General features: G+C 48.5%; 1 long non-coding RNA gene across 1 annotated transcript; it reads right to left on the reverse strand.

Annotated features, from left to right (window-relative positions):
- Window positions 1-18,845: 18,845 nt before the first annotated feature.
- Window positions 18,846-19,707, reverse strand: LOC119368679. The gene is made up of 2 exons (XR_005176717.1): window positions 19,356-19,707; window positions 18,846-19,275 (listed from the first exon to the last, which is right to left on the reverse strand). It is a non-coding gene; the product is annotated as an uncharacterized LOC119368679 (long non-coding RNA).
- Window positions 19,708-19,801: the final 94 nt, after the last annotated feature.

Consider the following 19,801-nt stretch of genomic DNA (forward strand, 5'->3'; position numbering starts at 1 on the left):
AAGTGCACGCCATAGCACATCTTCTGGTAGTGGGGGTAGTTCTGCTTGGAGGTCGACAGTACCTCGCTCAAGTAATATACTGGTCTCTGGACAGGGAGCGCCTTGCCTTCCTCCTTGCGTTCAACTACAATGACTATGCTGACTACTCGACTGGTGGTGGCAATGTACAGGAGCATAGGCTCTTTGGGAGTCGGAGCCGCCAGCACGGGAGGAGTAGTCAACATCTTTTTCTACTGGAGAAATGCTTCGTCCGCCTTGTGGTTCCACTCGAAAAAGGTGGTCTTCTTCATCAGTTGGTACAAAGGGAGAGCCTTCTCGCCTAGCCGACTGATGAATCGGCTGATGGACACCAGGCAGCCGGTGAACTTCTGCACATCTAACAGTCGGCAGGGGACTGCCATCCTCTCGATGGCTTTGATCTTTACGGGGTTGCACTCTATGCCGCGTTCAGAGACCAGGAAGCCAAGGAGCTGGCCGGCTGGTACTCCGAAAACGCACTTCTCAGAGTTGAGCTTGATCTGGAATCGGCGCAGATTCTCAAAGGTTTCCTGGAGATCCTCCAACAGCGTTCCACGCTTATCCGTCTTCACTACCACATCATCTACGTAGACGTGGGCGTTCTTACCGAGTTGCTTGAGGAGACACTTCTGCATGCAATGCTGAAAGGTGGCGCCGGCATTCCTCAAGCCAAACGTCATAGTCAGGTAGCAGAAGGCTCCAAACGGCGTGATGAAGGCAGTCTTCAGTCTGTCTGCCGGGTTTAGCTTGATCTGGTGATATCCTGAATATGCATCTAAGAAGCTCAACAGCTCGCATCCGGCTGTGGAGTCTATCACCTGATCAATTCTTGGCAAAGCAAATGGGTCTTTGGGGCAAGCTTTGTTGAGGCTCGTGTAGTCAATACACATCCGCCACTGCTTGTTCTTTTTCAACACTAGGACCGGGTTTGCTAGCCACTCTGGAAAAAACACCTCCATAATGAAGCCGACTGCTAGGAGTCGGGATATCTCTTCTCCAACAACTCTTCTCTTCTCTTCTGACAGGTGGCACAAGGGCTGCCTGACGGGTTTCACATCAGATCGGACATGTAAGTTGTGCTCGGCGAATTCCGTCGGTACACCTGGCATGTCTTTAGGGGACCATGCGAAGATGTCTCGATTCTCACTGAGGAAATCGACGAGCTCGCCTTCCTATTTGCTGTCTAGGTTCGCTCCTATGACAGCATGCCTCTCTGGGTGCTCCGGGTCCAAAGGTATCCTCTTTGTTTCTTTGGCTGGCTTGAACGAACCCTCAGCTTCCGACTCCTTGGGGTCAGGCGACATCTCCGACTGCTTGCCGGCCATCGCCACAACCCGATCAAGGAGCCGCCTCTCAGCAGAGATCACCAGAGACTCGGCCAGCCGACTGCTCTCGGCCGCGCAAGCGGACGACTTCTTATAATCGCCGGTTACGGTCAGAATTCCCTTGGAACTTGGCATCTTCATCTTGAGGTAGGCGTAGTGGGGGACCGTCATAAACTTGGCCAGAGCAGGTCGGCCAAGCAATGCTTGGTATGGGCTTTCAAGGTCCACCACTTCAAACCAAACTGGCTCTCGGCGAAAATGATCTTTGTCTCCGAAGAGGACGTCTATAAGGATCTTGCCGATTGGTGAGCAAGAAAGGCCAGGTACGATGTCGTGGAACACAGTTCGGCTGCTCTGAAGCTGTCTTTGCTTGATTCCTAATTTCTCCATGGTATCCTTGTATAGGATGTTGATGCTACTGCCTCCGTCTATCAACACTTGCGAGAAGCGAGCGGTCCGCCTATCTGTGGCCAAGGTGGTGCTTAAGACCATGGCATAGGAGCCTGGATTCGGCATCACCTCTGGGTGATCAGCTCTGCTCCAACTGATAGGCTTCTCGGACCAATGCATAAACTCCGGAGTATCTGATGCCACTGCATTAACTTCTTGCTGCTGCAGCCGTCTGCTGCGTCGATCATCAGCCACACTGGTGAACACTACATAGGCTCCGTGCTCTTCCGGGTACTCATCTTGTACGGCGCCGACTGGCCTAGCAGCTGGCTGCTGGGGCGGCGGTGGAGGCGGCGGCCTAGCAGGCGGAGGAGGAAGGAGGCCGTCTCCCTTGGCGATTCTGGTGAGCCAGTGGCATTTCTGGGTGGTATGGTTTGACGGCTTCCCGCCGCTGTGGAACTTGCAAGGACCATCCAGAGTCTGCTCGTAAGAGAAGGCCGGCAACCAGTTGGACTTGCCGCCTTTCTGTCGCTTGGTCGGAGGCTGCCGCTCAGGCTGTTGGTCTTCGACTGTCGCAACCTGCCGACTGCTGGAAGTCGGCTGTGGGGCCTTGCGCTTGTGATCATTCTGCTGCTGTCGCCGACTGGTGTTTCCAGCCGGAGTTCTGGGAGCTTGAGGGGCCACTTTGCCAGTCGCACTAACTTGAATCTCTGTCTTCATGGAGGAGTCGGCCGTTGCATACTTGTCTGCTATGACCAGCAACTCGTCGAGGGTCTCTGGCTTGTCGCAGAGGAGCCTGTGCTCGAGGAGGGTGCCTTCTCTGCACCCGGCGGTGAAGTAATCGATAGCCTGCACCTCGTGCATGCCCTCGTAGGAGTTCCGAAGCTCGCCCCATCGAGTGAGGTAGTCGCGAGTCGACTCGTCTTGGCCTTGCACACACAAGGAAAGCTGGCGCGGCTTGGGGGGTCGCTTGTACATGCTTGTGAAGTTGCGGATGAAGGCCTCGGTGAAGTCGACCCAGCTGTTGATGTTGCGGGGCTTCAAACTGTTCAACCATGTACGGGCCGTGCCCTAGAGCATGAGTGGAACGTACTTCACGACAACACGCTTGTTGCCGTTTGCTATGTTGACGGCTGTGGAGTAGTCAACTAGCCAATCTTCTGGCTTCACGGAGCCGGTGTACTTGGGCGTGTCTCGGGGGAGCGTGAATCCTTTGGGAAAGGGCTCGTCGTGGATGCGGGGTCCGAAACAGGGCGGGCCCAGCTCGTCTTCTTCTTCCAATGCCAGGGATCAGTGGAGTCGGTCGATCCGGTGGCGGACATCGTTCTCTCGGACTCCCTCTCGACGGCCAAGGCGGTCGCCGAGAGTCGGGTGCTCAACAGGCGACAGGGAGACTCATCTTTCTCTTCGTGGTGGGGGAGGCAGGTAGTCGCCTTGCCGTTCCACTGCTCTTGGGCTTCCGTCTTGGTCGCGCTCGATGGTGATGCGAGTCCGATTGTGGCTGACAGCCGGATCCTTCTCTTTTCTTCCGCAAACACCGTCAGTCGGCGTCCGAGACATCGCACCTTGATCTCGGCGGGGAGGTAAGTCGTCGTTTTGTCGTTGCGGCGCCTCCGTGCGGCAGCCGGCTTCGTTCTGTTCGGCTGTCGCTTTGAGGAGTCGCTGGACTCGCTCGGTCATCAGGCGGCGCTCTTCGCCTTCGAAGTTGTCTAGTTTGTCCGCCGCCGCCTGGGCGGCGCGGATGTTCTTCGTGGGCGTGGCATACACGGGGCGATCGGCCCCGAACAGGTTGGCGATGGCCGCGCCGCGTTGTCGAACCGTGCCTAGGCGGCTAGGCCCAGTCGGGGCTGGCGAGCTGCCCACAGCGCGATCCATCGCACGCTGGTAGGCTTCTGACAAGCGTCTCATGCTCGCCAGCTTCTTCGCGCCTCCGATGAGCGGAAGGCGGCGTGCCTCTAGCGTCTCGGCGTCAGCGTCCTCCAGAATGGGCGCTGTCAGGTCTCGCAGAGCCGCATCGAGTGGGTCGTGAGCTCCCTCACCGGAGTGCTCGCCATGACTACTAACGAGCACCTCCGTGACAGCGCTTCCACCGCTCTCCTCGTGAGGGAGTGGCTCGTCGTAGGTCACCACATTGGTGGGGAACGTGTCGAGCGACACGCTGTCGGAGTCGACCAGCATCGGGTCGGTGGAGCCTATGGACTCCAAGTCCATGGCGGGCTCGCCTGTGACGTGGAGATGGTCAAGGAGGCCCGCGAGGAGGCTTTCGGGGCCGCCTGTGCCTGCATCGGATGCAGGCTCGTCAGAGATGCAAACCTCGCCAAGAAGATCGGCGAGGCAGCTCGCTGCGCAGGTGTCGTCGATGCCTTGCAGCGTGTCGGGGCAAGCGCCATCGGGCGTGCTGGGCTGGATACGCTCGTTGGGGAGGAAGAAGGTTCCCGTCCAGAGCAGGTCTCCGGACGACGGTGCACCTCGCCCCACGGTGGGCGCCAAATGTCAGGGGTTGGGTGCGACATATGCCAAAGGATGGCATATCATGGTGGGAGCGAGTAGAATGTCGCCGGTGCCAGGAAACGGGATGAGGCGAAGACATGCACGCCGACGAATCTTACCCAGCTTCGGGGCTCTCCGGGGAGATAATACCCCTACTGCTGCTCTGCGGGGTCTCCGCATGATCACTAAGGCAAAGTGAGTACAAGGTTGCTCCTGGAGCTGTATTGTGGAGGTAGGAGAAGGCAAGGCTAGCTCTCTCCTCCCTATATGATCTGGTCTAGTGTTTATTGATTCGAACCCTTTGCATGGGTGCCCCAGGGGGTTTATATAGGCCTACCCCCTCGGGGGTACAATGGTAATCCGGCTGGGCACGGGTCCTAGCCATCTGTCTCTCAGGCCGCCGTCTTCTCCGCCGACTGCTAGGGCCCGCCGACTAGCAGGCCCCGCCGGCGAGTCCGGCACTGTAGCCGTGCTTCTGATGACGCAGGCTTGGTCATGGGGTCATGGCAACAGTGCCGCCGTCTATCGGATGATCACCGTCGCCATTCCCCGTCCTGTCTGGTTAATGGCGCGTGGGGCCCGTGGGAGGGGCCGGCCGACTCCAGGGGGGCGACTCCCATGGGCCCGTCTTCGGGGCGCATCCGCCGTCTTCTGTACTCTCGCTGACGGGCGGGTCCCACCGTCTCTGAGTCATACAGGTAGGCCGTCGTGGCTACAGTGCGCCGCCCACTGTGGCTGAGGTCAGGGCAGGCATGGCAACAGCGCCGCGCCACGTCGGAGATCTCCAGCGATACGGCACACTGTAGCCATGCCGGCCCCTCGTAAGCAGGAGGTGACGGCCACGCCGTGGTCGTACCCGCCTCGCCTATCATGGCGAGAGTGGAGTCGCGGTCCGACTCTCCATAGACGGCTTCTCCGGAGGTCGCCGGCCATGAGTCGGCTTATCTTGGAGTCGTCGTCTGGGACTCGGCTTATCTTGGAGTCGCCGTCTGGGACTCGGCTTATCTTGGAGTCGCATCTTGGACTTGGCTTGTCTTGGAGTCGCCGTCTGGGACTCGGCTTATCTTGGAGTCGCATCTGGGACTCGGCTTATCTTGGAGTCGCCATCTGGGACTCGGCTTATCGTGAAGTCGTATCTGGGACTCGGCTTGAGGGGCGCAGCCTGCCCCGATGTCTTGAAAGGCTCTAGGGCTCGGGTTAGCCTACCCGTGGCCCATTACTCCGACAAACACACTACAAAAAGAGATTACATCAAATAGATCTCCACAAGAGAGGGGGAGAACATTGTATTGAGATCTAAAAAGAGAGAAGAGGCCATCTAGCTAATAACTATGGACCCGTAGGTCTGTGGTAAACTACTCACAACTCATCGGAGGGGCAAGGATGTTGATGTAGAGGCCCTCCCTGGTTGATTCCCCCTCCGGCAGAATGCCGACGAAGGCTCCAGGATGGGATCTCGCGGATACAGAAGGTTACGGCGGTGGAAATTGTGTTTCGTGGTGCCCCTGGTTGTTTTCGGGGTACGTAGGTATATATAGGAGGAAGAAGTACGTCGGTGCCCGCCCGAGGGGCCCACGAGACAGGGGGCGTGCCCTACAAGGGGGGGGGGGGGTGCGGCCCCCTATCTCGTGGGGTCCTCGGGAGCTTGTTGACTTGCACTCCAAGCTCTACGGATCATGTTCGTTCCAAAAATTACGCTCCCGAAGGTTTCATTTCGTTTGGACTCCGTTTGATATTCCTTTTCTTCGAAATACTGAAATAGGCAAAAAAACAGCAATACGGGCTGGGCCTCCGGTTAGTAGGTTAGTCCCAAAAATGATATAAATGTGTAAAATAAAGCCCATAAACATCCAAAAGGGGCAATATAATAGCATGGAACAATCAAAAATTATAGATACGTTGGAGACGTATCACATGTTCCTGAGAGAACCCTTGAATTACGAGAATGACTTGGATAGAGAATCTCCAACAGCCGTGCTAAACAAGCACCATGCCACAAATTTGGCTATTTTAGCACGCACGCAACCGGTAGAGTGGCTCCAGAGCGCGCAATAACCGCGCGCATGGCATATGGAGTTGGGCGCGTGGTCCGAATCGCCAACGCATGGTGTGTATTTGGGGCGCCCTCTTTCGCGTGCGACACACACGAGCGCTCACACTGCAGTCCCTCGTCCGCGCCACCTTCGCCCCGCGCGCGCCGGCACCGGCGAACTGGACCCGATGGACGCACGCGCCGGCACCCCGCTCACCCCATCCTACACCCGCGACCCCTCCACCACCGCCGCCGCCGCCAACGCTAGCGTGGGGACCGTTGGCCTCGCCTCCGGTGGAGCTCCTTTGAGCATCGTCCTCGCGCACGGCCTCTTCATGCCGCCGCGGATGACCTCGGTGGCGGGTGGTCTCGCGCCGGCGCCGCCCCGTGCCCCCCCCTCGAAGCTCCGAAATGCGACACGATCGAAGAAGGGCAAGACATCTGCGAAGAAGAACAAGGCGGCGGATGGCTCCAGCACCTCGAAGGCGTCGACTAAGAAGCTTGCAGGGCGTGTGATGGGTCGCGGCAGCTACCGAAGCGCCGGCGAGCTCACTCGTTGAGCCGGTTGCCGACGCACACAGTATGTTCGACAATATGCCCCAAAGGTCGAAAATTTCCCCAACTTTGTTTTTTCTTGTTATTTTTTGAATGCATACATTTAGATAGCTTATTTGCATTGTTCTATATATTTTGTAGTCTCAACGGTGGTGCATACATGTCAACTATGGGTGTTGGATCCAACAATTAACATTGGTATCAAACCAATGACATGCACTTTGATGACCATGAGTTCGAGGTGGATGAGGATGGTGAGGGCATTATCGACGCACCGAAAGGAAGAGTGGGCAATTACACCAAAGCCGGTCGACAATTGATACGTCCATTTTTGCATCATGCTTTTATATTGTTATTTATTGCATTATGGGCTGTTCTTACACATTGTGTCACAATACTTATGCCTTTTTTCTCTTATTTTACAAGGTTTACATGAAGAGGGAGAATGCCGACAACTGGAATTCTGGGCTGCAAAGGGATCAAATATTAGAGACCTATTCTACACAACTCCAAAAGTCCTGAAACTCCATGAAAGTCAGTTTTGGAATATATAAAAAATATCAAACGAAGAAAGCACCAGAGGGGGGCACCCACCGTCCACGAGGGTGGAGGGCACGCCCTACCCCCCAGGCGCGCCCCTGCCTCGTGGGCCAGCTGGTAGCCCCCCGTTGCCCATCTTCTGGTATAAGGTGTCTTTTGCCCTGGAAAAAATCATAAGGAAGCTCTCGGGACGAAGCGCCGCCGTCACGAGGCGGAACCTGGCGAAACCAATCTAGGGCTCCGACGGAGCTGTTCTGCCGAGGAAACATCCCTCCGGGAGGGGGAAATCGTCAACATCGTCATCACCATCGATCCTCTCATCGGGAGGGGGTCAATCTCCATCAACATCTTCACCGGCACCATCTCCTCTCAAACCCTAGTTCATCTCTGGTATCCGATCTTTGTCTCAAAACCTCAGATTGGTACCTGTGGGTTGCTAGTAGTGTTGATTACTGCTTGTAGTTGATGCTAGTTGGTTTATTCGGTGGAAGATCATATGTTCAGATCCTTTATGAATATTAATACCCCCCTGATTATGAACATGAATATGATTTGTGAGTAGTTACGTTTATTCCCGAGGACATGGGAGAGGTCTTGTTTTAAGTAGTCATGTGAATTCTGTATTCGTTCGTTATTTTGATGAGATGTATGTTGTCTTTCCTCTAGTGGTGTTATGTGAATGTAGACTACATGACACTTCACCATTGTTTGGGCCTAGAGGAAGGCATTGGGAAGTAATAAGTAAATGATGGGTTGCTAGAGTGACAGAAGCTAAAACCCTAGTTTATGTGTTGATTCGTAAGGGGCTGATTTGGATCCACATGTTTCATGCTATGGTTAGGTTTACCTTAATTCTTCTTTCGTAGTTGCGGATGCTTGCGAGAGGGGTTAATCATAAGTGGTATGCTTGTCCAAGGAAGGGCAGTACCCAAGCACCGGTCCACCCACATATCAAATTATCAAAGTAATGAACGCGAATCATATGAGCATGATGAAAACTAGCTTGACGATAATTCCATGTGTCACCGGGAGCGCTTTCCTTGATATAGGAGTTTCTCCAGGCTTGTCCTTGTCTACAAAAAGGATTGGGCCACCTTGCTGCACCTTGTTTACTTTTGGTACTTGTTACTCATTACAAATTACCATATCACAAAACTATCTATTACCGATAATTTCAGTGCTTGCAGAGAATACCTTACTGAAAACTGCTTATCATTTCCTTCTGCTCCTTGTTGGGTTTGACACTCTTACTTATTGAAAGGACTATGATAGATCCCCTATTCTTGTGGGTCATCAAGACTCTTTTCTGGCACTGTTGCCGGGGAGTGAAGCGCATTTGGTAGGTGGAATTTGGTAAGGAAACATGTATATAATGTGCTAAAATTTACCGTCACTTGTTACTATGGAAAATAATCCTTTGAGGGGCTTGTTCGGGGTATCTTCACCCTGACCAATAGAGCAAAGAGTTGCTCCTCGACCTACTGAACCTACTGAAAATGTTTACTTTGAAATTCCTTCGGGTATGATAGAGAAACTGCTAGCTAATCCTCTTACAGGAGATGGAACATATGCACCCTAATCTATGTGGATTATTTAAGCTTGCAGGTATGCCCGAGGACGTTATCAAGAAGAAGGTCTTCCCTTTATCTTTGAAGGGAAAGGCATTGACATGGTTTAGGCTATGTGATGATATTGGATCATGGAACAACAACCGATTGAAATTGGAATTTCATCAAAAGTTTTATCCTATGCATCTGGTTCATCATGATCGTAATTATATATATAATTTTTGGCCTCGCGAAGGAGAAAGTATCACTACAAAAAAATACACTTCTGTGATGATACGTGTTTGTCACAGTAGGTCGCGTTTTTTGTCATGCATGTACATCCATGACAAATTTATGACAGAATCAAGATAGTCATACCTGTGCTGTCGTAGTAGTGTTCCATGACATTACCAAAATTATCATCACGGAAGTGTCCACTTCCATGATGATAAATCGCGCATCACAGAAGTGCTTTCGTCAAGGGTGACCGACACGTGGCATCCATCATAACGAAACACCATTAAGCTATCGGGTCAGGTTTTGGATCCGATAACCCGTTAACAGCCCCGACCAATGGGGATTTTCCATGTGTAAAATCATCATTGGCTGGAGGAAACACGTGTCGGCTCACCGCTGGGACAGATGTCATCCACTCATTGGACAGAAGGCGCCTATGATACGTCAACACGTGGCACGGCCCAACAAAGGCCCATTCCTGTGAAAAGGCCGGCCCGTTTGACTTGGTCAAAAGGTGGCGGGCCAGCCCACGTAAAGCCTGTTAACGGCCTGTTCGCATATAGCCCATTTACAGCCCGCTAACCCAAGGCCCGTTACGCCCTATCCGAATTAGGCCCAATAGCGTCATCTGGACCACCCAATATGATTCCAGCCCATTTTCACTTCTAGCCCATGTATGGCCCATGACGTCTTTCGGCCCATATGAGGCCCTATCTAACTCTTGGCCTATTAACGGCCCGTGGTGAAACTGGCCCGTAATGAACAGTGTATTACTTTACACCCATTAACGGCCCGTGGTGAAACTGGCCCGTAATGAACAGTGTATCACTTTATACCCATTAAGGGCCCGTTATTCCATTGGTCCGTTTCCAGCCCATGTTATCTTTTGGCCTTCTCAGAGCCCATTTATTCTTGAGCTCATTTCCAGCATTCGTTTACTTACGGCCCGTTACTATCATTTTCTGCTTATGGGCCAAATTCAGCCTGTGGTTACAGTCGGCCCATTTGTGGTTCGTTAACACGTTGGGCCGTTTTCGTAGCGTCATGAAATACAGCCTATTAACGATGGCCCGTTATGGTCGGCCCATGAACGGACGATTCCAACTCTAGCCCGTTTACGGCCATTATGCGGCCTGTTATTGGCCCATGTTTGGCCAATCGATCATACTGCCCGTATAAGGCCCATTGATGATACAGCCCGTAGAAGGCCCATTGTTTCTGCGGCCCGTAGAAGGCCCACTGTTTATACGGCCTGTAGAAGGCCCACTGTTTATACGGCGTGTAGAAGGCCCACTGTTTCTACGGCCCGTAGGTCCAGTGTCACTACAGTAAATATTAGCCCATGGTTATTGTGGCCTAGTTTTAAAAAATAGGTTATTGCAGCCACTAGCAAACCGCAGAAAAAGAACTGCACTGACTACAAGCAAAAAAATAAACAAGACAACAAGGAAATAAATAAGAAAGCAACTTACACTAGGCTATCACGGCTATTACACATATTACATCTACTGGGCATCAAAGTTTGCCACCAGTGTAAATATAGGAAACACAACAACATATAAACGCCACAGCAAAACAAGTCCAGAATTGAAACCACTTCAGAAGAGCTCAAGAAACAATATCCTAGGAAGCCATAATGCTGGCAAGATGCTTAGCAAGCTTATTAACTTTCTCTTGTTTGGCACTTAAGTCCTCCAGCACTTGCTGTTGCACCAGAAAGTATGCGTCTGAATTCTGTAGGGACTTCCTCAGTCCTTCGGCTTCCTGTCGCATAACATCTGATTGATGTCTTTCAACTTGAAGTTGAGACTCAAGAAGCCGAACTGATTCATACAACGAGTTCGAAGAGCTGGTGCCAGCAGTGGTAGCCAGTAACTTGGACACTACATCAAGACATGACTTTGGGGTTGTCTCGGTGTCCTCAATATAGTTTTTATCAGCTTTCTTGGAGACCAACAGGGATGTCTCACTATCTTGAACCTTATCTGCATTACTTTCTTTACCATTGCATAACAGGGTACTCTTCTCCAATATTTTATCCGCGTTCTAAAAGAGAAACAAACAAACACATCTCAGGTTTACAATGTAGTATATGAAACTCATTTTGGTAAACCAGTTCAATAGTAAGGTGAACAGGATAACAACATGAAACAAACATATATGTATGTAGTATGGTCACTCTATGGTCTATATCATTCTAGTATATGTTGCCAAATCAAGATAGATACAATTCGAATCATATCTATTTAAGACAAAGCAGCATAGATAGAATATAAGTGTGGGAAACTACACAGCAATAACAACACTTGTAATGTGCATGGCATGAGAACATAACTGTTTATTCAATTGAAACTGAAATCAACATAGAGCAAGCTACAACAGCAAACAGCCTAACACGTTGGAGACACAGGTTTAAAACATACCTGTTGCACCATTGGAGTTTCAATTGCATTCTTCAAATTTGAAATTGGTTGGTATCAGTAAATACAGTGATGCAAGAGCAAAGTAGTATGAACCATAGCTACGGAACCTGACCTGAGAACAATTCTTCTTCTGCTTTAAGCGTTAACTTCGGGTTCGGAGTGGTGGTCCTCGTGATTTGGGCACTACAGTTGCCTTACTAACTGCTCGTGTTTGGGTGCTCTGTGGTGGAGACGGTGCTGTGTCAACGGGAACTGGGTGTATATCTGCTGGGGTTGGGGTTAGAAGGGGTGTAGTTGGTTCTTTGTCCAACTGGGTAGGGGTACAATCTGCATGAGTGTGGGTTAGTTGTGGTGGGGCTGATTCTTGGGCGAGTACAACCGTGGTTCTATCTGCATCGACAGGTAGCACGATCTTTTCTGAAGACCGTGTTTTTACTCCCACAGATACTGCCATCACTCCCTCCAATTGAAATGGCTGATAAACAAGAAAAGTAACTAAATGTACAGACATTGTAAGATAGACAGGTGCAATGGATAGTAGGGAAGAAAACAGGGCATGAAATAATTCACATTTATGTTGTCTAATTAAACAGGATAGCATGACACAATTTCACATGTATGACGGCTAACTAAACAGGATAGAATGACATACTTCAAAATATGATGACTATGTAAACAGGATGACATGATATCACTATATGATGTGTCTATTAAAGTGGTTGGCATGCCATAAATCATAAACATGCCGTCGATGGAAACATGATGGCATGATATAATTCACGGATAGAATGACATAATTTAAAATATGATGACTATGCAAACAGGATGAGATGATATAACTATATTATGTCTTTAGAAAATGGGTTGGCATGCCATAATTCAGATACATGCTGTCTATGTAAACATCATGGCATGACATAATTCAAATATATGATTTATATACTAAGGAAGTGAACAGAGGGCAATTGCATATAAGATGTGTCAACTAAGGAGATGTCATTCAATATTGTGTATATGATGTAAAAACTAAGCATTGCAATACAATATATGCATTATATGAGTAATATAACCCTACCAAGTTTGAGCATACACCTCAGGGGGATAATAGGACTGGTCATCTGCCTCTGAATCCTCCTCTGAAGAGCTATCTGTAACCGGCAAGATATCTGCTTCAGCAGGTAGCATTGTGTGCTCTAAAGACCTTGTTTTCACTCCAGATTTCTCCATCACCAATTCAAATGGCTGATGCACAGGAAGAGCAGTTGAATATACAAACATTGTCGACAAAAGCAATGAGAAACACAAAAAAAGGACGACATGATATAATTCACATATATGACGCTTGCCTAAACAACATGGCATTGCATAATTCACATACATAATGCCTTGGAACAAGATAACATTGCATAATTCACATATGTAATCCATTGCAACAAGATGGCATTGCATAATTCACATATATGGTAATTAGACACTAAACAAGTGGTATTCACACAAAGCATGTCTAAACTAAGCAAATGATATAGCAATGCAAGATACCATACGCACGATATGAGTAACATAACCCTGCCAAGTTAGGGCATGCACCTCAGGGGGTAAAATATGACTGGTCATCTGTCTCTGAATCCTCCTCTGAGGAGCTATCGGTAATCAGCAAGACATGCGCTTCGTCAGATAGCATTGTCTGCTCTAAAGACCTGGTTTCCACTCCTGATTTTTCCATGACTGTGCCGAATGGCCGATGCACAAGAAGAGTAATTGAATGTACTAAAATTGTTGACAAATTTAACACATAATAAAAAAATGATGGCATGATATAATTCACATATAAGATGACTGGCTAACCAGGGTGGCATTGCAAAATTCACATATATGATGCCTGGCTAGACAAGATGGCGTTGCGTGATTCACATATACGATAAAGAAACTAAACAGATGGCATTGACACAAAGCATGTCTAAACTAAGCAGATGACATCTTTAATGGATACAGTAAGCAATGCAAGGCACCATATGCATGATATTACCAATATCAGCATGCCAAGTTAGAGCGAAGACCTCATGGGGTAAATAGGAGTGGTCTTCTCCTTCTGAATCCCCCTCAGAACAGTTATCTTCCTCTTGATTACGATCCGAAATGGGTGGAGGGGGGCTGCCTTTGCGCCCACCATGGAACGATGTCTGCATGAAATTTTATTGCCACGCAAGGCTCGTCTCTTTTGCTCTACATGACCAGTTCCATTGTGTACAATAACTGGCATGCATAGGAATAAAACATAGTGAGATTATGTAAGGAGTGCATGCACAAATCCAGAGTGATGGTAGCAAACTGTGGATAGACCCAAAAATAATGATAGCAGGCAGATAATAGCTTTATTTAAAAAATACAGATAATGGCTCCTTTAATGTTTGTTTGCACCCAACATGAAACTCATAGTAGACACCGGAGATTAACCAGATAGTAGACAGATAGTACTGATTGCTGCCCCAATATGTACCCCACAACCATTTAAATACTCAAGTTTCAACATTAGTTTGGACCTGACTCGGAGTCTAATAGGTGAACACTACGATAATGTAGCATGTCATCATATTAAGCGACGCATAACGTAAGCAGACACGGAAGAGTGTGACCTCTCATGCGGACCCGTGTAGTCCTCAAGGTCATCTGCTCAGTTGATGATGGTAATACAGTTGTCGTGGCTGCCGGCGGCAGGGAAGAAGATCTGAGGCGGTGAAAGACAGTATGGAGAGCGGATCCCTGCTGTGGTGAACCCTTCCGTCGTTGGAGCAGCTGAGCTAGGGTGGAACACAGCGCCGCAGGAGCAGGACAAACCACACAAGGTTTTCTTTGACACATATCTGTAACAGAAGTAATTGAGTAAGGGCTTGTTTGAATTTAAGGATTCTAACAATGCAGGGATAGGAAATAGACAGGAATAGGATAGGAATGCACGTGCAAAATAGAGAATTTCAAAACACAGGATTTCTGCCAATCTGGGTGTTTGATTCACAACAATTCGAAGATCACAGGATGCAAAAAAGCATGGTGAGATTAAGTCAAACCACAAGAAAATGTACGGTTATAATGCTATTATGCTGCTATCTCTTAGTCTTGTGCTTGATGAATAGGAATATGAAAAGGAGGAGAAGTGGAAATTAGAATTCCTATGGTTTTTCTTTCAAGGAGACACTAAAGGAACAAATCCTACAGTTTTCCTTTGCTCCATTCCTTTGCACCAAATTCATGAAAAGTAATACCATAGGAAACTTTCCAATTCCTATGTTTTTCATTCACTTTTCCTTTCAAGCACTGGCAATTCTAGTAGGCAGGCTTGAGCAAGGAAAATCCTACACTAAAAAAATGTTTTTGTGATACTTCTCTTACTTTGGACCGAGGCCACTGCCATACTAGCTCAACTCCCAGGCCCATCGACAAATGCACAACTCAAACGCGCAGAGATAAATAATGATGGCGTTCAAGAGAGTCCATCACGGATAGCTAAGTTGCCCGGTACCTCACTGCTTGTCATATAGTAGGAGAAAATAATCGTATTTCCTGTTAGTACGAGTGCTCCATGGACAATATATATAACATGTAGAGTAAAAAAGAGATGCAACAAGTGTACAACCTCTTTGGCGAAGCCATGTCGATCTCAGCGTGATTGGGTTGGCCGGTGAGGATGCTCCGGCTGACTTTGCTGTCGGAGGAGGGGAAGAAGATCTTAGGCGTCTGGAGATGGAGCCTGAGGTATCGCTCCGCTGTGATGGAGGGTTTCATCGTTGGAAAAGCTCCGGTGAGTTGTACGACGCCGAGGCTGAAGTAGGACACGAGAGACAACAAAGAATGTTAACATGAGTGGAATTATAATAGCATCTCCAATACATGACGTAAAATACATAACCACATAGTGCTAGATGTAAAATACATCAGCCGCTCATCTCTGAACTTAACTGTCGAAACTGAACTTAACCGTCGAAACTGAACTTAACTATCGAAACTGAATTTTGCTGTCGAAACTGAATTTTGCTGTCGAAACTGAATGCACTAGCAAGGTGAGGCTACACGTCGGTCGACTGACTTTTTCATCTCTGGTCAGTCGATTTTGCAGCCATTAGATACGAAATCAAGGGCCTGTGGTTCATCTTCAACCTCCACCCCCCTGAGCCGCCAACCACCACCGGCCAAATAGCAGCCCCCTGCCGCCCGCGGCCGGCAGTGCGCCGCCCCGCCCGCCCCGAAAACACTCCCCACCGCTGGTCCGCCGCCGCCCCGGCCATCCCTCTAGGCCCCCCCGTGCCGAGCTTTTTCTCTGGCGATCCCCATGCCACCGCCCCGCCACCGCCCCGCCACCGCCTGCGACCACCGCCCCTATCCTTAACCCTAAGATAGATAGTGGGGTACCTCTCCGGCGAGCCCCCCTCCCCGCTGCGGCTGGTTCTTCCTTCACCCCGGCGAGCTCACCCCTTGAAAATCGACTGACCCAAAGGTCGATTCAGTTGACTGAAGTGTAGCCAAATCGGAGCAGCATCGCAAGCAAGAGCAAGAGCGAGAGCAGCAGCGCGAGCAAGAGCAATAGCAAGAGCAGACCAGGAAGGGGACCGAGAGCAAGAGCAGAGCAGCAGCGCGGGCGAGAGCTAAAGCAGTAGCAGCTCCTACTGATGTGGACGTCGCCGCCGAGGGAGCGAAACCATGGAGGAAGTGGCCGGCGACGCCGCCATGGATGGAGCCGCGCCGTGTCGGCTCGGGACCGAGCGCCGGTAGCACCGTGAGATCGAATCAAGAAGAAAATGCGGCGATTAGTGTACAACCTCTTTGGTGGCACCGATTAGGCCGCAGCCTCATCCGAGGAAACGGTGATGATGATGCTCTTACGGTGGTGCAGGTGAAGACGGCGGTGTGGGAATGGAGGTGGTGCGAAAGACGAGGGGAACATCGGGGCAACTCCTTGGAGGTGGAGGACGGGGTGGCTGAACCGGAGGGATGATGAGATCGACGACGGATCCTCATCTAGTACGGTGGATGAGGGACGTCGAGGTGTTGCTGTGGACGACGTCGTCGGGGAAGAGGCTCCGGCTGGGTGGCGGACGGAGCAGGGTGTGGGGTTTCGTCGCGGGTTTTTGCGGCCTCGGTGTACGAATGGGTGGGCGGATGGGATGGCAGTGGGGAACCATGGCTTAGAGACGTGCTTGTCCGAAATGTGGGGTAAGTTACGAAAGTACCCTCCACCGATTTGAGGCGATTCTTTCGGTTCAGGGGTACCATGGGCATTTCACGTGTCGGGATTTCATAGGAGGTGGGAGTTTTCACGCACGTTGTAATTTCGGAATAGCAAGGCGCGTGTTGAGATGGAGGGAGTTGTCGGAGCACAACGAGACAAAGATATATCTTAAATATTTCTGGCTAACAAGGCGCGGGTTGAAGAGGCGGGAGTTTCACAACACGATAGACAGAGACGATAGCTTCAATTTTTGGCATAACAAGGTGCGGCTTGAATTTTCGGAAGAACAAGCTTAACGTGTACCAAAAAAGACAATTTGCACCTCAACACGCATAACTCACACACAAACACCATTTAGAGTAGAGTAAGGTACACGTGCATTGCACGCATGCGATTTGGCAACCAAATTATGAATAAATACCACATTATAGCATGCAAGCTTTGAGTCATATATGCATGATGTAGATGTTCGTTTAATTCTTATAGTTCATTTCATTCAAAATCATCTAGTTTTTATATGAAAGCTAATCTATTTTAAGATTCATGAAATTGTGCGTTGTGAGACATAAAGTAAAAACAAATAATGGCAAATCATGTAGAAAAAACATTTGGGCAATTCTGATATGGAAGATTCTAGAACAAATAAGAAGTGCTTGTGTTTTCATGTTTGTGCATTATGCTTAAGTTCAACCATGGAGTCTTCTAGATTATACATGTGGCGAAATCTGGTGGAATCTAGATGATATCCAACGGCCAATAGTGCTCAAATTCGCCATCTTTGGACCATCAGATTCGCCTCATCCAACAACCATCTTTCAAAGTTAAAGTTACCCGCACACAAACAAATTTTATCTACAAGCACTTGTAGTTACCACCTAGCTAGCTGCGCTCCACGTGTCCTCCCCCTCCCTCAACCGGGTCGACAAGTAGGTTAACGGGTGCTACGTAATCTGATAGGCACCAACTTCAGTTTTTACATTAAAATAATCCGGCAGCTAACGACGCACTGGTTCAACTACCTCCTAGATTATTGGCCAGAGTGTCCAGAAAATCTTGGTTACGTACAACAACTTGTCTATGAGATATAAGGATGTGAACGAGATGCTGATTATTCTTGTTAGGTAGAGGGAAATTTTCTAGTCAGAGTTGTTTTCGTTAAATAGGTAACGTTGGAACATTATCTTTTCTAGATTTTCTACACAATATAGTAAAGAATATAATACTTTTAAACACTTCGAGTATACTCATGTATGCTTCTAGTATGGAGTTTTCCAACATACATATAATTATTGGAGTATGGAGTATGTATTGACAAACTTTGCGTCAAATATCTTGGCGTATAAAATAGTACCCCAAAAGGTAGTATTGTGTATGTAGTATACTCTTTTTTGTTGTATGGTGTGTACATACTACTCTCTTTTTTATTGGTAAGTGTACATAATATTCTAGTTTGTATGGAAGTATAGATACTGCTCTTAGCTGTAGTATGGAGTATATCAAAATGATAGTATAGAGTATATGTGTATTTTCTTTTGAAACTGGGCTATATAATTGTTTAATTCTGAAAATACCATATAACTTTTTTGAATTAAATATTGAGTAGTATATTCATCCAAAAAAGAGTATATCCAGAAAGTGGCACAGAATATATGTAAAAAGAGCGTATAATGGGTTTAAAAAGAATGTGGTGCCATTTTTTAGAGAGTATAGAGTATATAGTATGCGCTCAAAGGAGTATATAGAGTGGAGTAATATTTTTAGAACGTAGGGAGTATATAGTATGTAAAAGAAAGTACGGAGTATTTTCCTTTCAAGGAAGTATGGAGTATATTGTACTACAAACAAATGTATAATACAAATTATGGAATATATCTTAAATGGCGTATGTACGCTGCTGGCCGATCTCCATCAAGTAAATTCAAGGCAGGCTTTACGTACCAACTCTTAAGTAGTATATATGTGTATCTCTATATAAAATGTATGGGGTATACATATAGTATGTAGTATACAGTATTTTGTACACAGAAGTAGTAGTATGTAGTATGAAAAAAATGAGCATGGATCGTGTGTATCAAAAAATAAACTTCTTCGTTGATAAATTCATGAACTCCAGTCTGTGATTGATCCTCAAATATTGCCTAGGTGGATGTGGATGAGAGACCCAAAAACTACATCGTTCTTTTGGTAGGAATGTAACCGTAGATTTCTCTCAAGTCCAAAAGAATATCATGCATCATACAACCACCATTATTGGATCTAGCAGTTCGTGAGCATGGGTCGTGCACGCGGGCGCCGCTACCGTCGACGGCGATCGACAACGTTGCAAGGTTTGGCTCGTCATCATCGTTGATGGCAGTGAGTAATGTCGCATGTTCAGGAACAACACTGGTTGCCGTCTCCGTCGCTGTACAGTCACCCGCAAGTCGCCGGCGAACATCGATCAACTTTGTGCATGTCGTGTCGCTTCAACGCACTACTCCCTGCCGTTGCTCGTAACCTGTTGATCCACATGAAGCAATAGAGATGAGAGTTGAAAGAAAAAGCGACGGAGCATGGAAGCATGCAGCTTATGATCACCTTGACTTGCGTGGTACTCAGGACGACGTCGGCCAGCCGTGGTTTCACTGCCTCAGATGTGGCAGAAGAATAATCATGACGACGCTTCGCCGTCCAGCCGGTGAGAGTCACGACGACGACGCCAATCCGCCGTCTCCAGTTGTTGAGGGAAGTGTGGCCGGGCAGAACGGTAGGTCGAGAAAATAGAACCGTTTTGGTTAGTATACGGATAAGAACGACGAATAGATAGATGCATTCAAATTCTTGGATAAGCGATGGCCACCAGTACGCCGTAGATAACCACCAATTAAACTAATAGTATAATTAGTAATAACACCAAACGGGTCGCGTGGAACCTAGACCCGTTAAAATTCTGTAGCATTCTAAGAAAGAAAAACTCAGATCTAAGCACGGAAGATCGACGGTGGATTCTTAAGTGGTAGTTACCACTAGGTGGTAGTATCCAT

This window comes from Triticum dicoccoides, chromosome 2B, assembly GCF_002162155.2.
Source record: "Triticum dicoccoides isolate Atlit2015 ecotype Zavitan chromosome 2B, WEW_v2.0, whole genome shotgun sequence".
Taxonomy (NCBI): Eukaryota; Viridiplantae; Streptophyta; class Magnoliopsida; order Poales; family Poaceae; genus Triticum; species Triticum dicoccoides.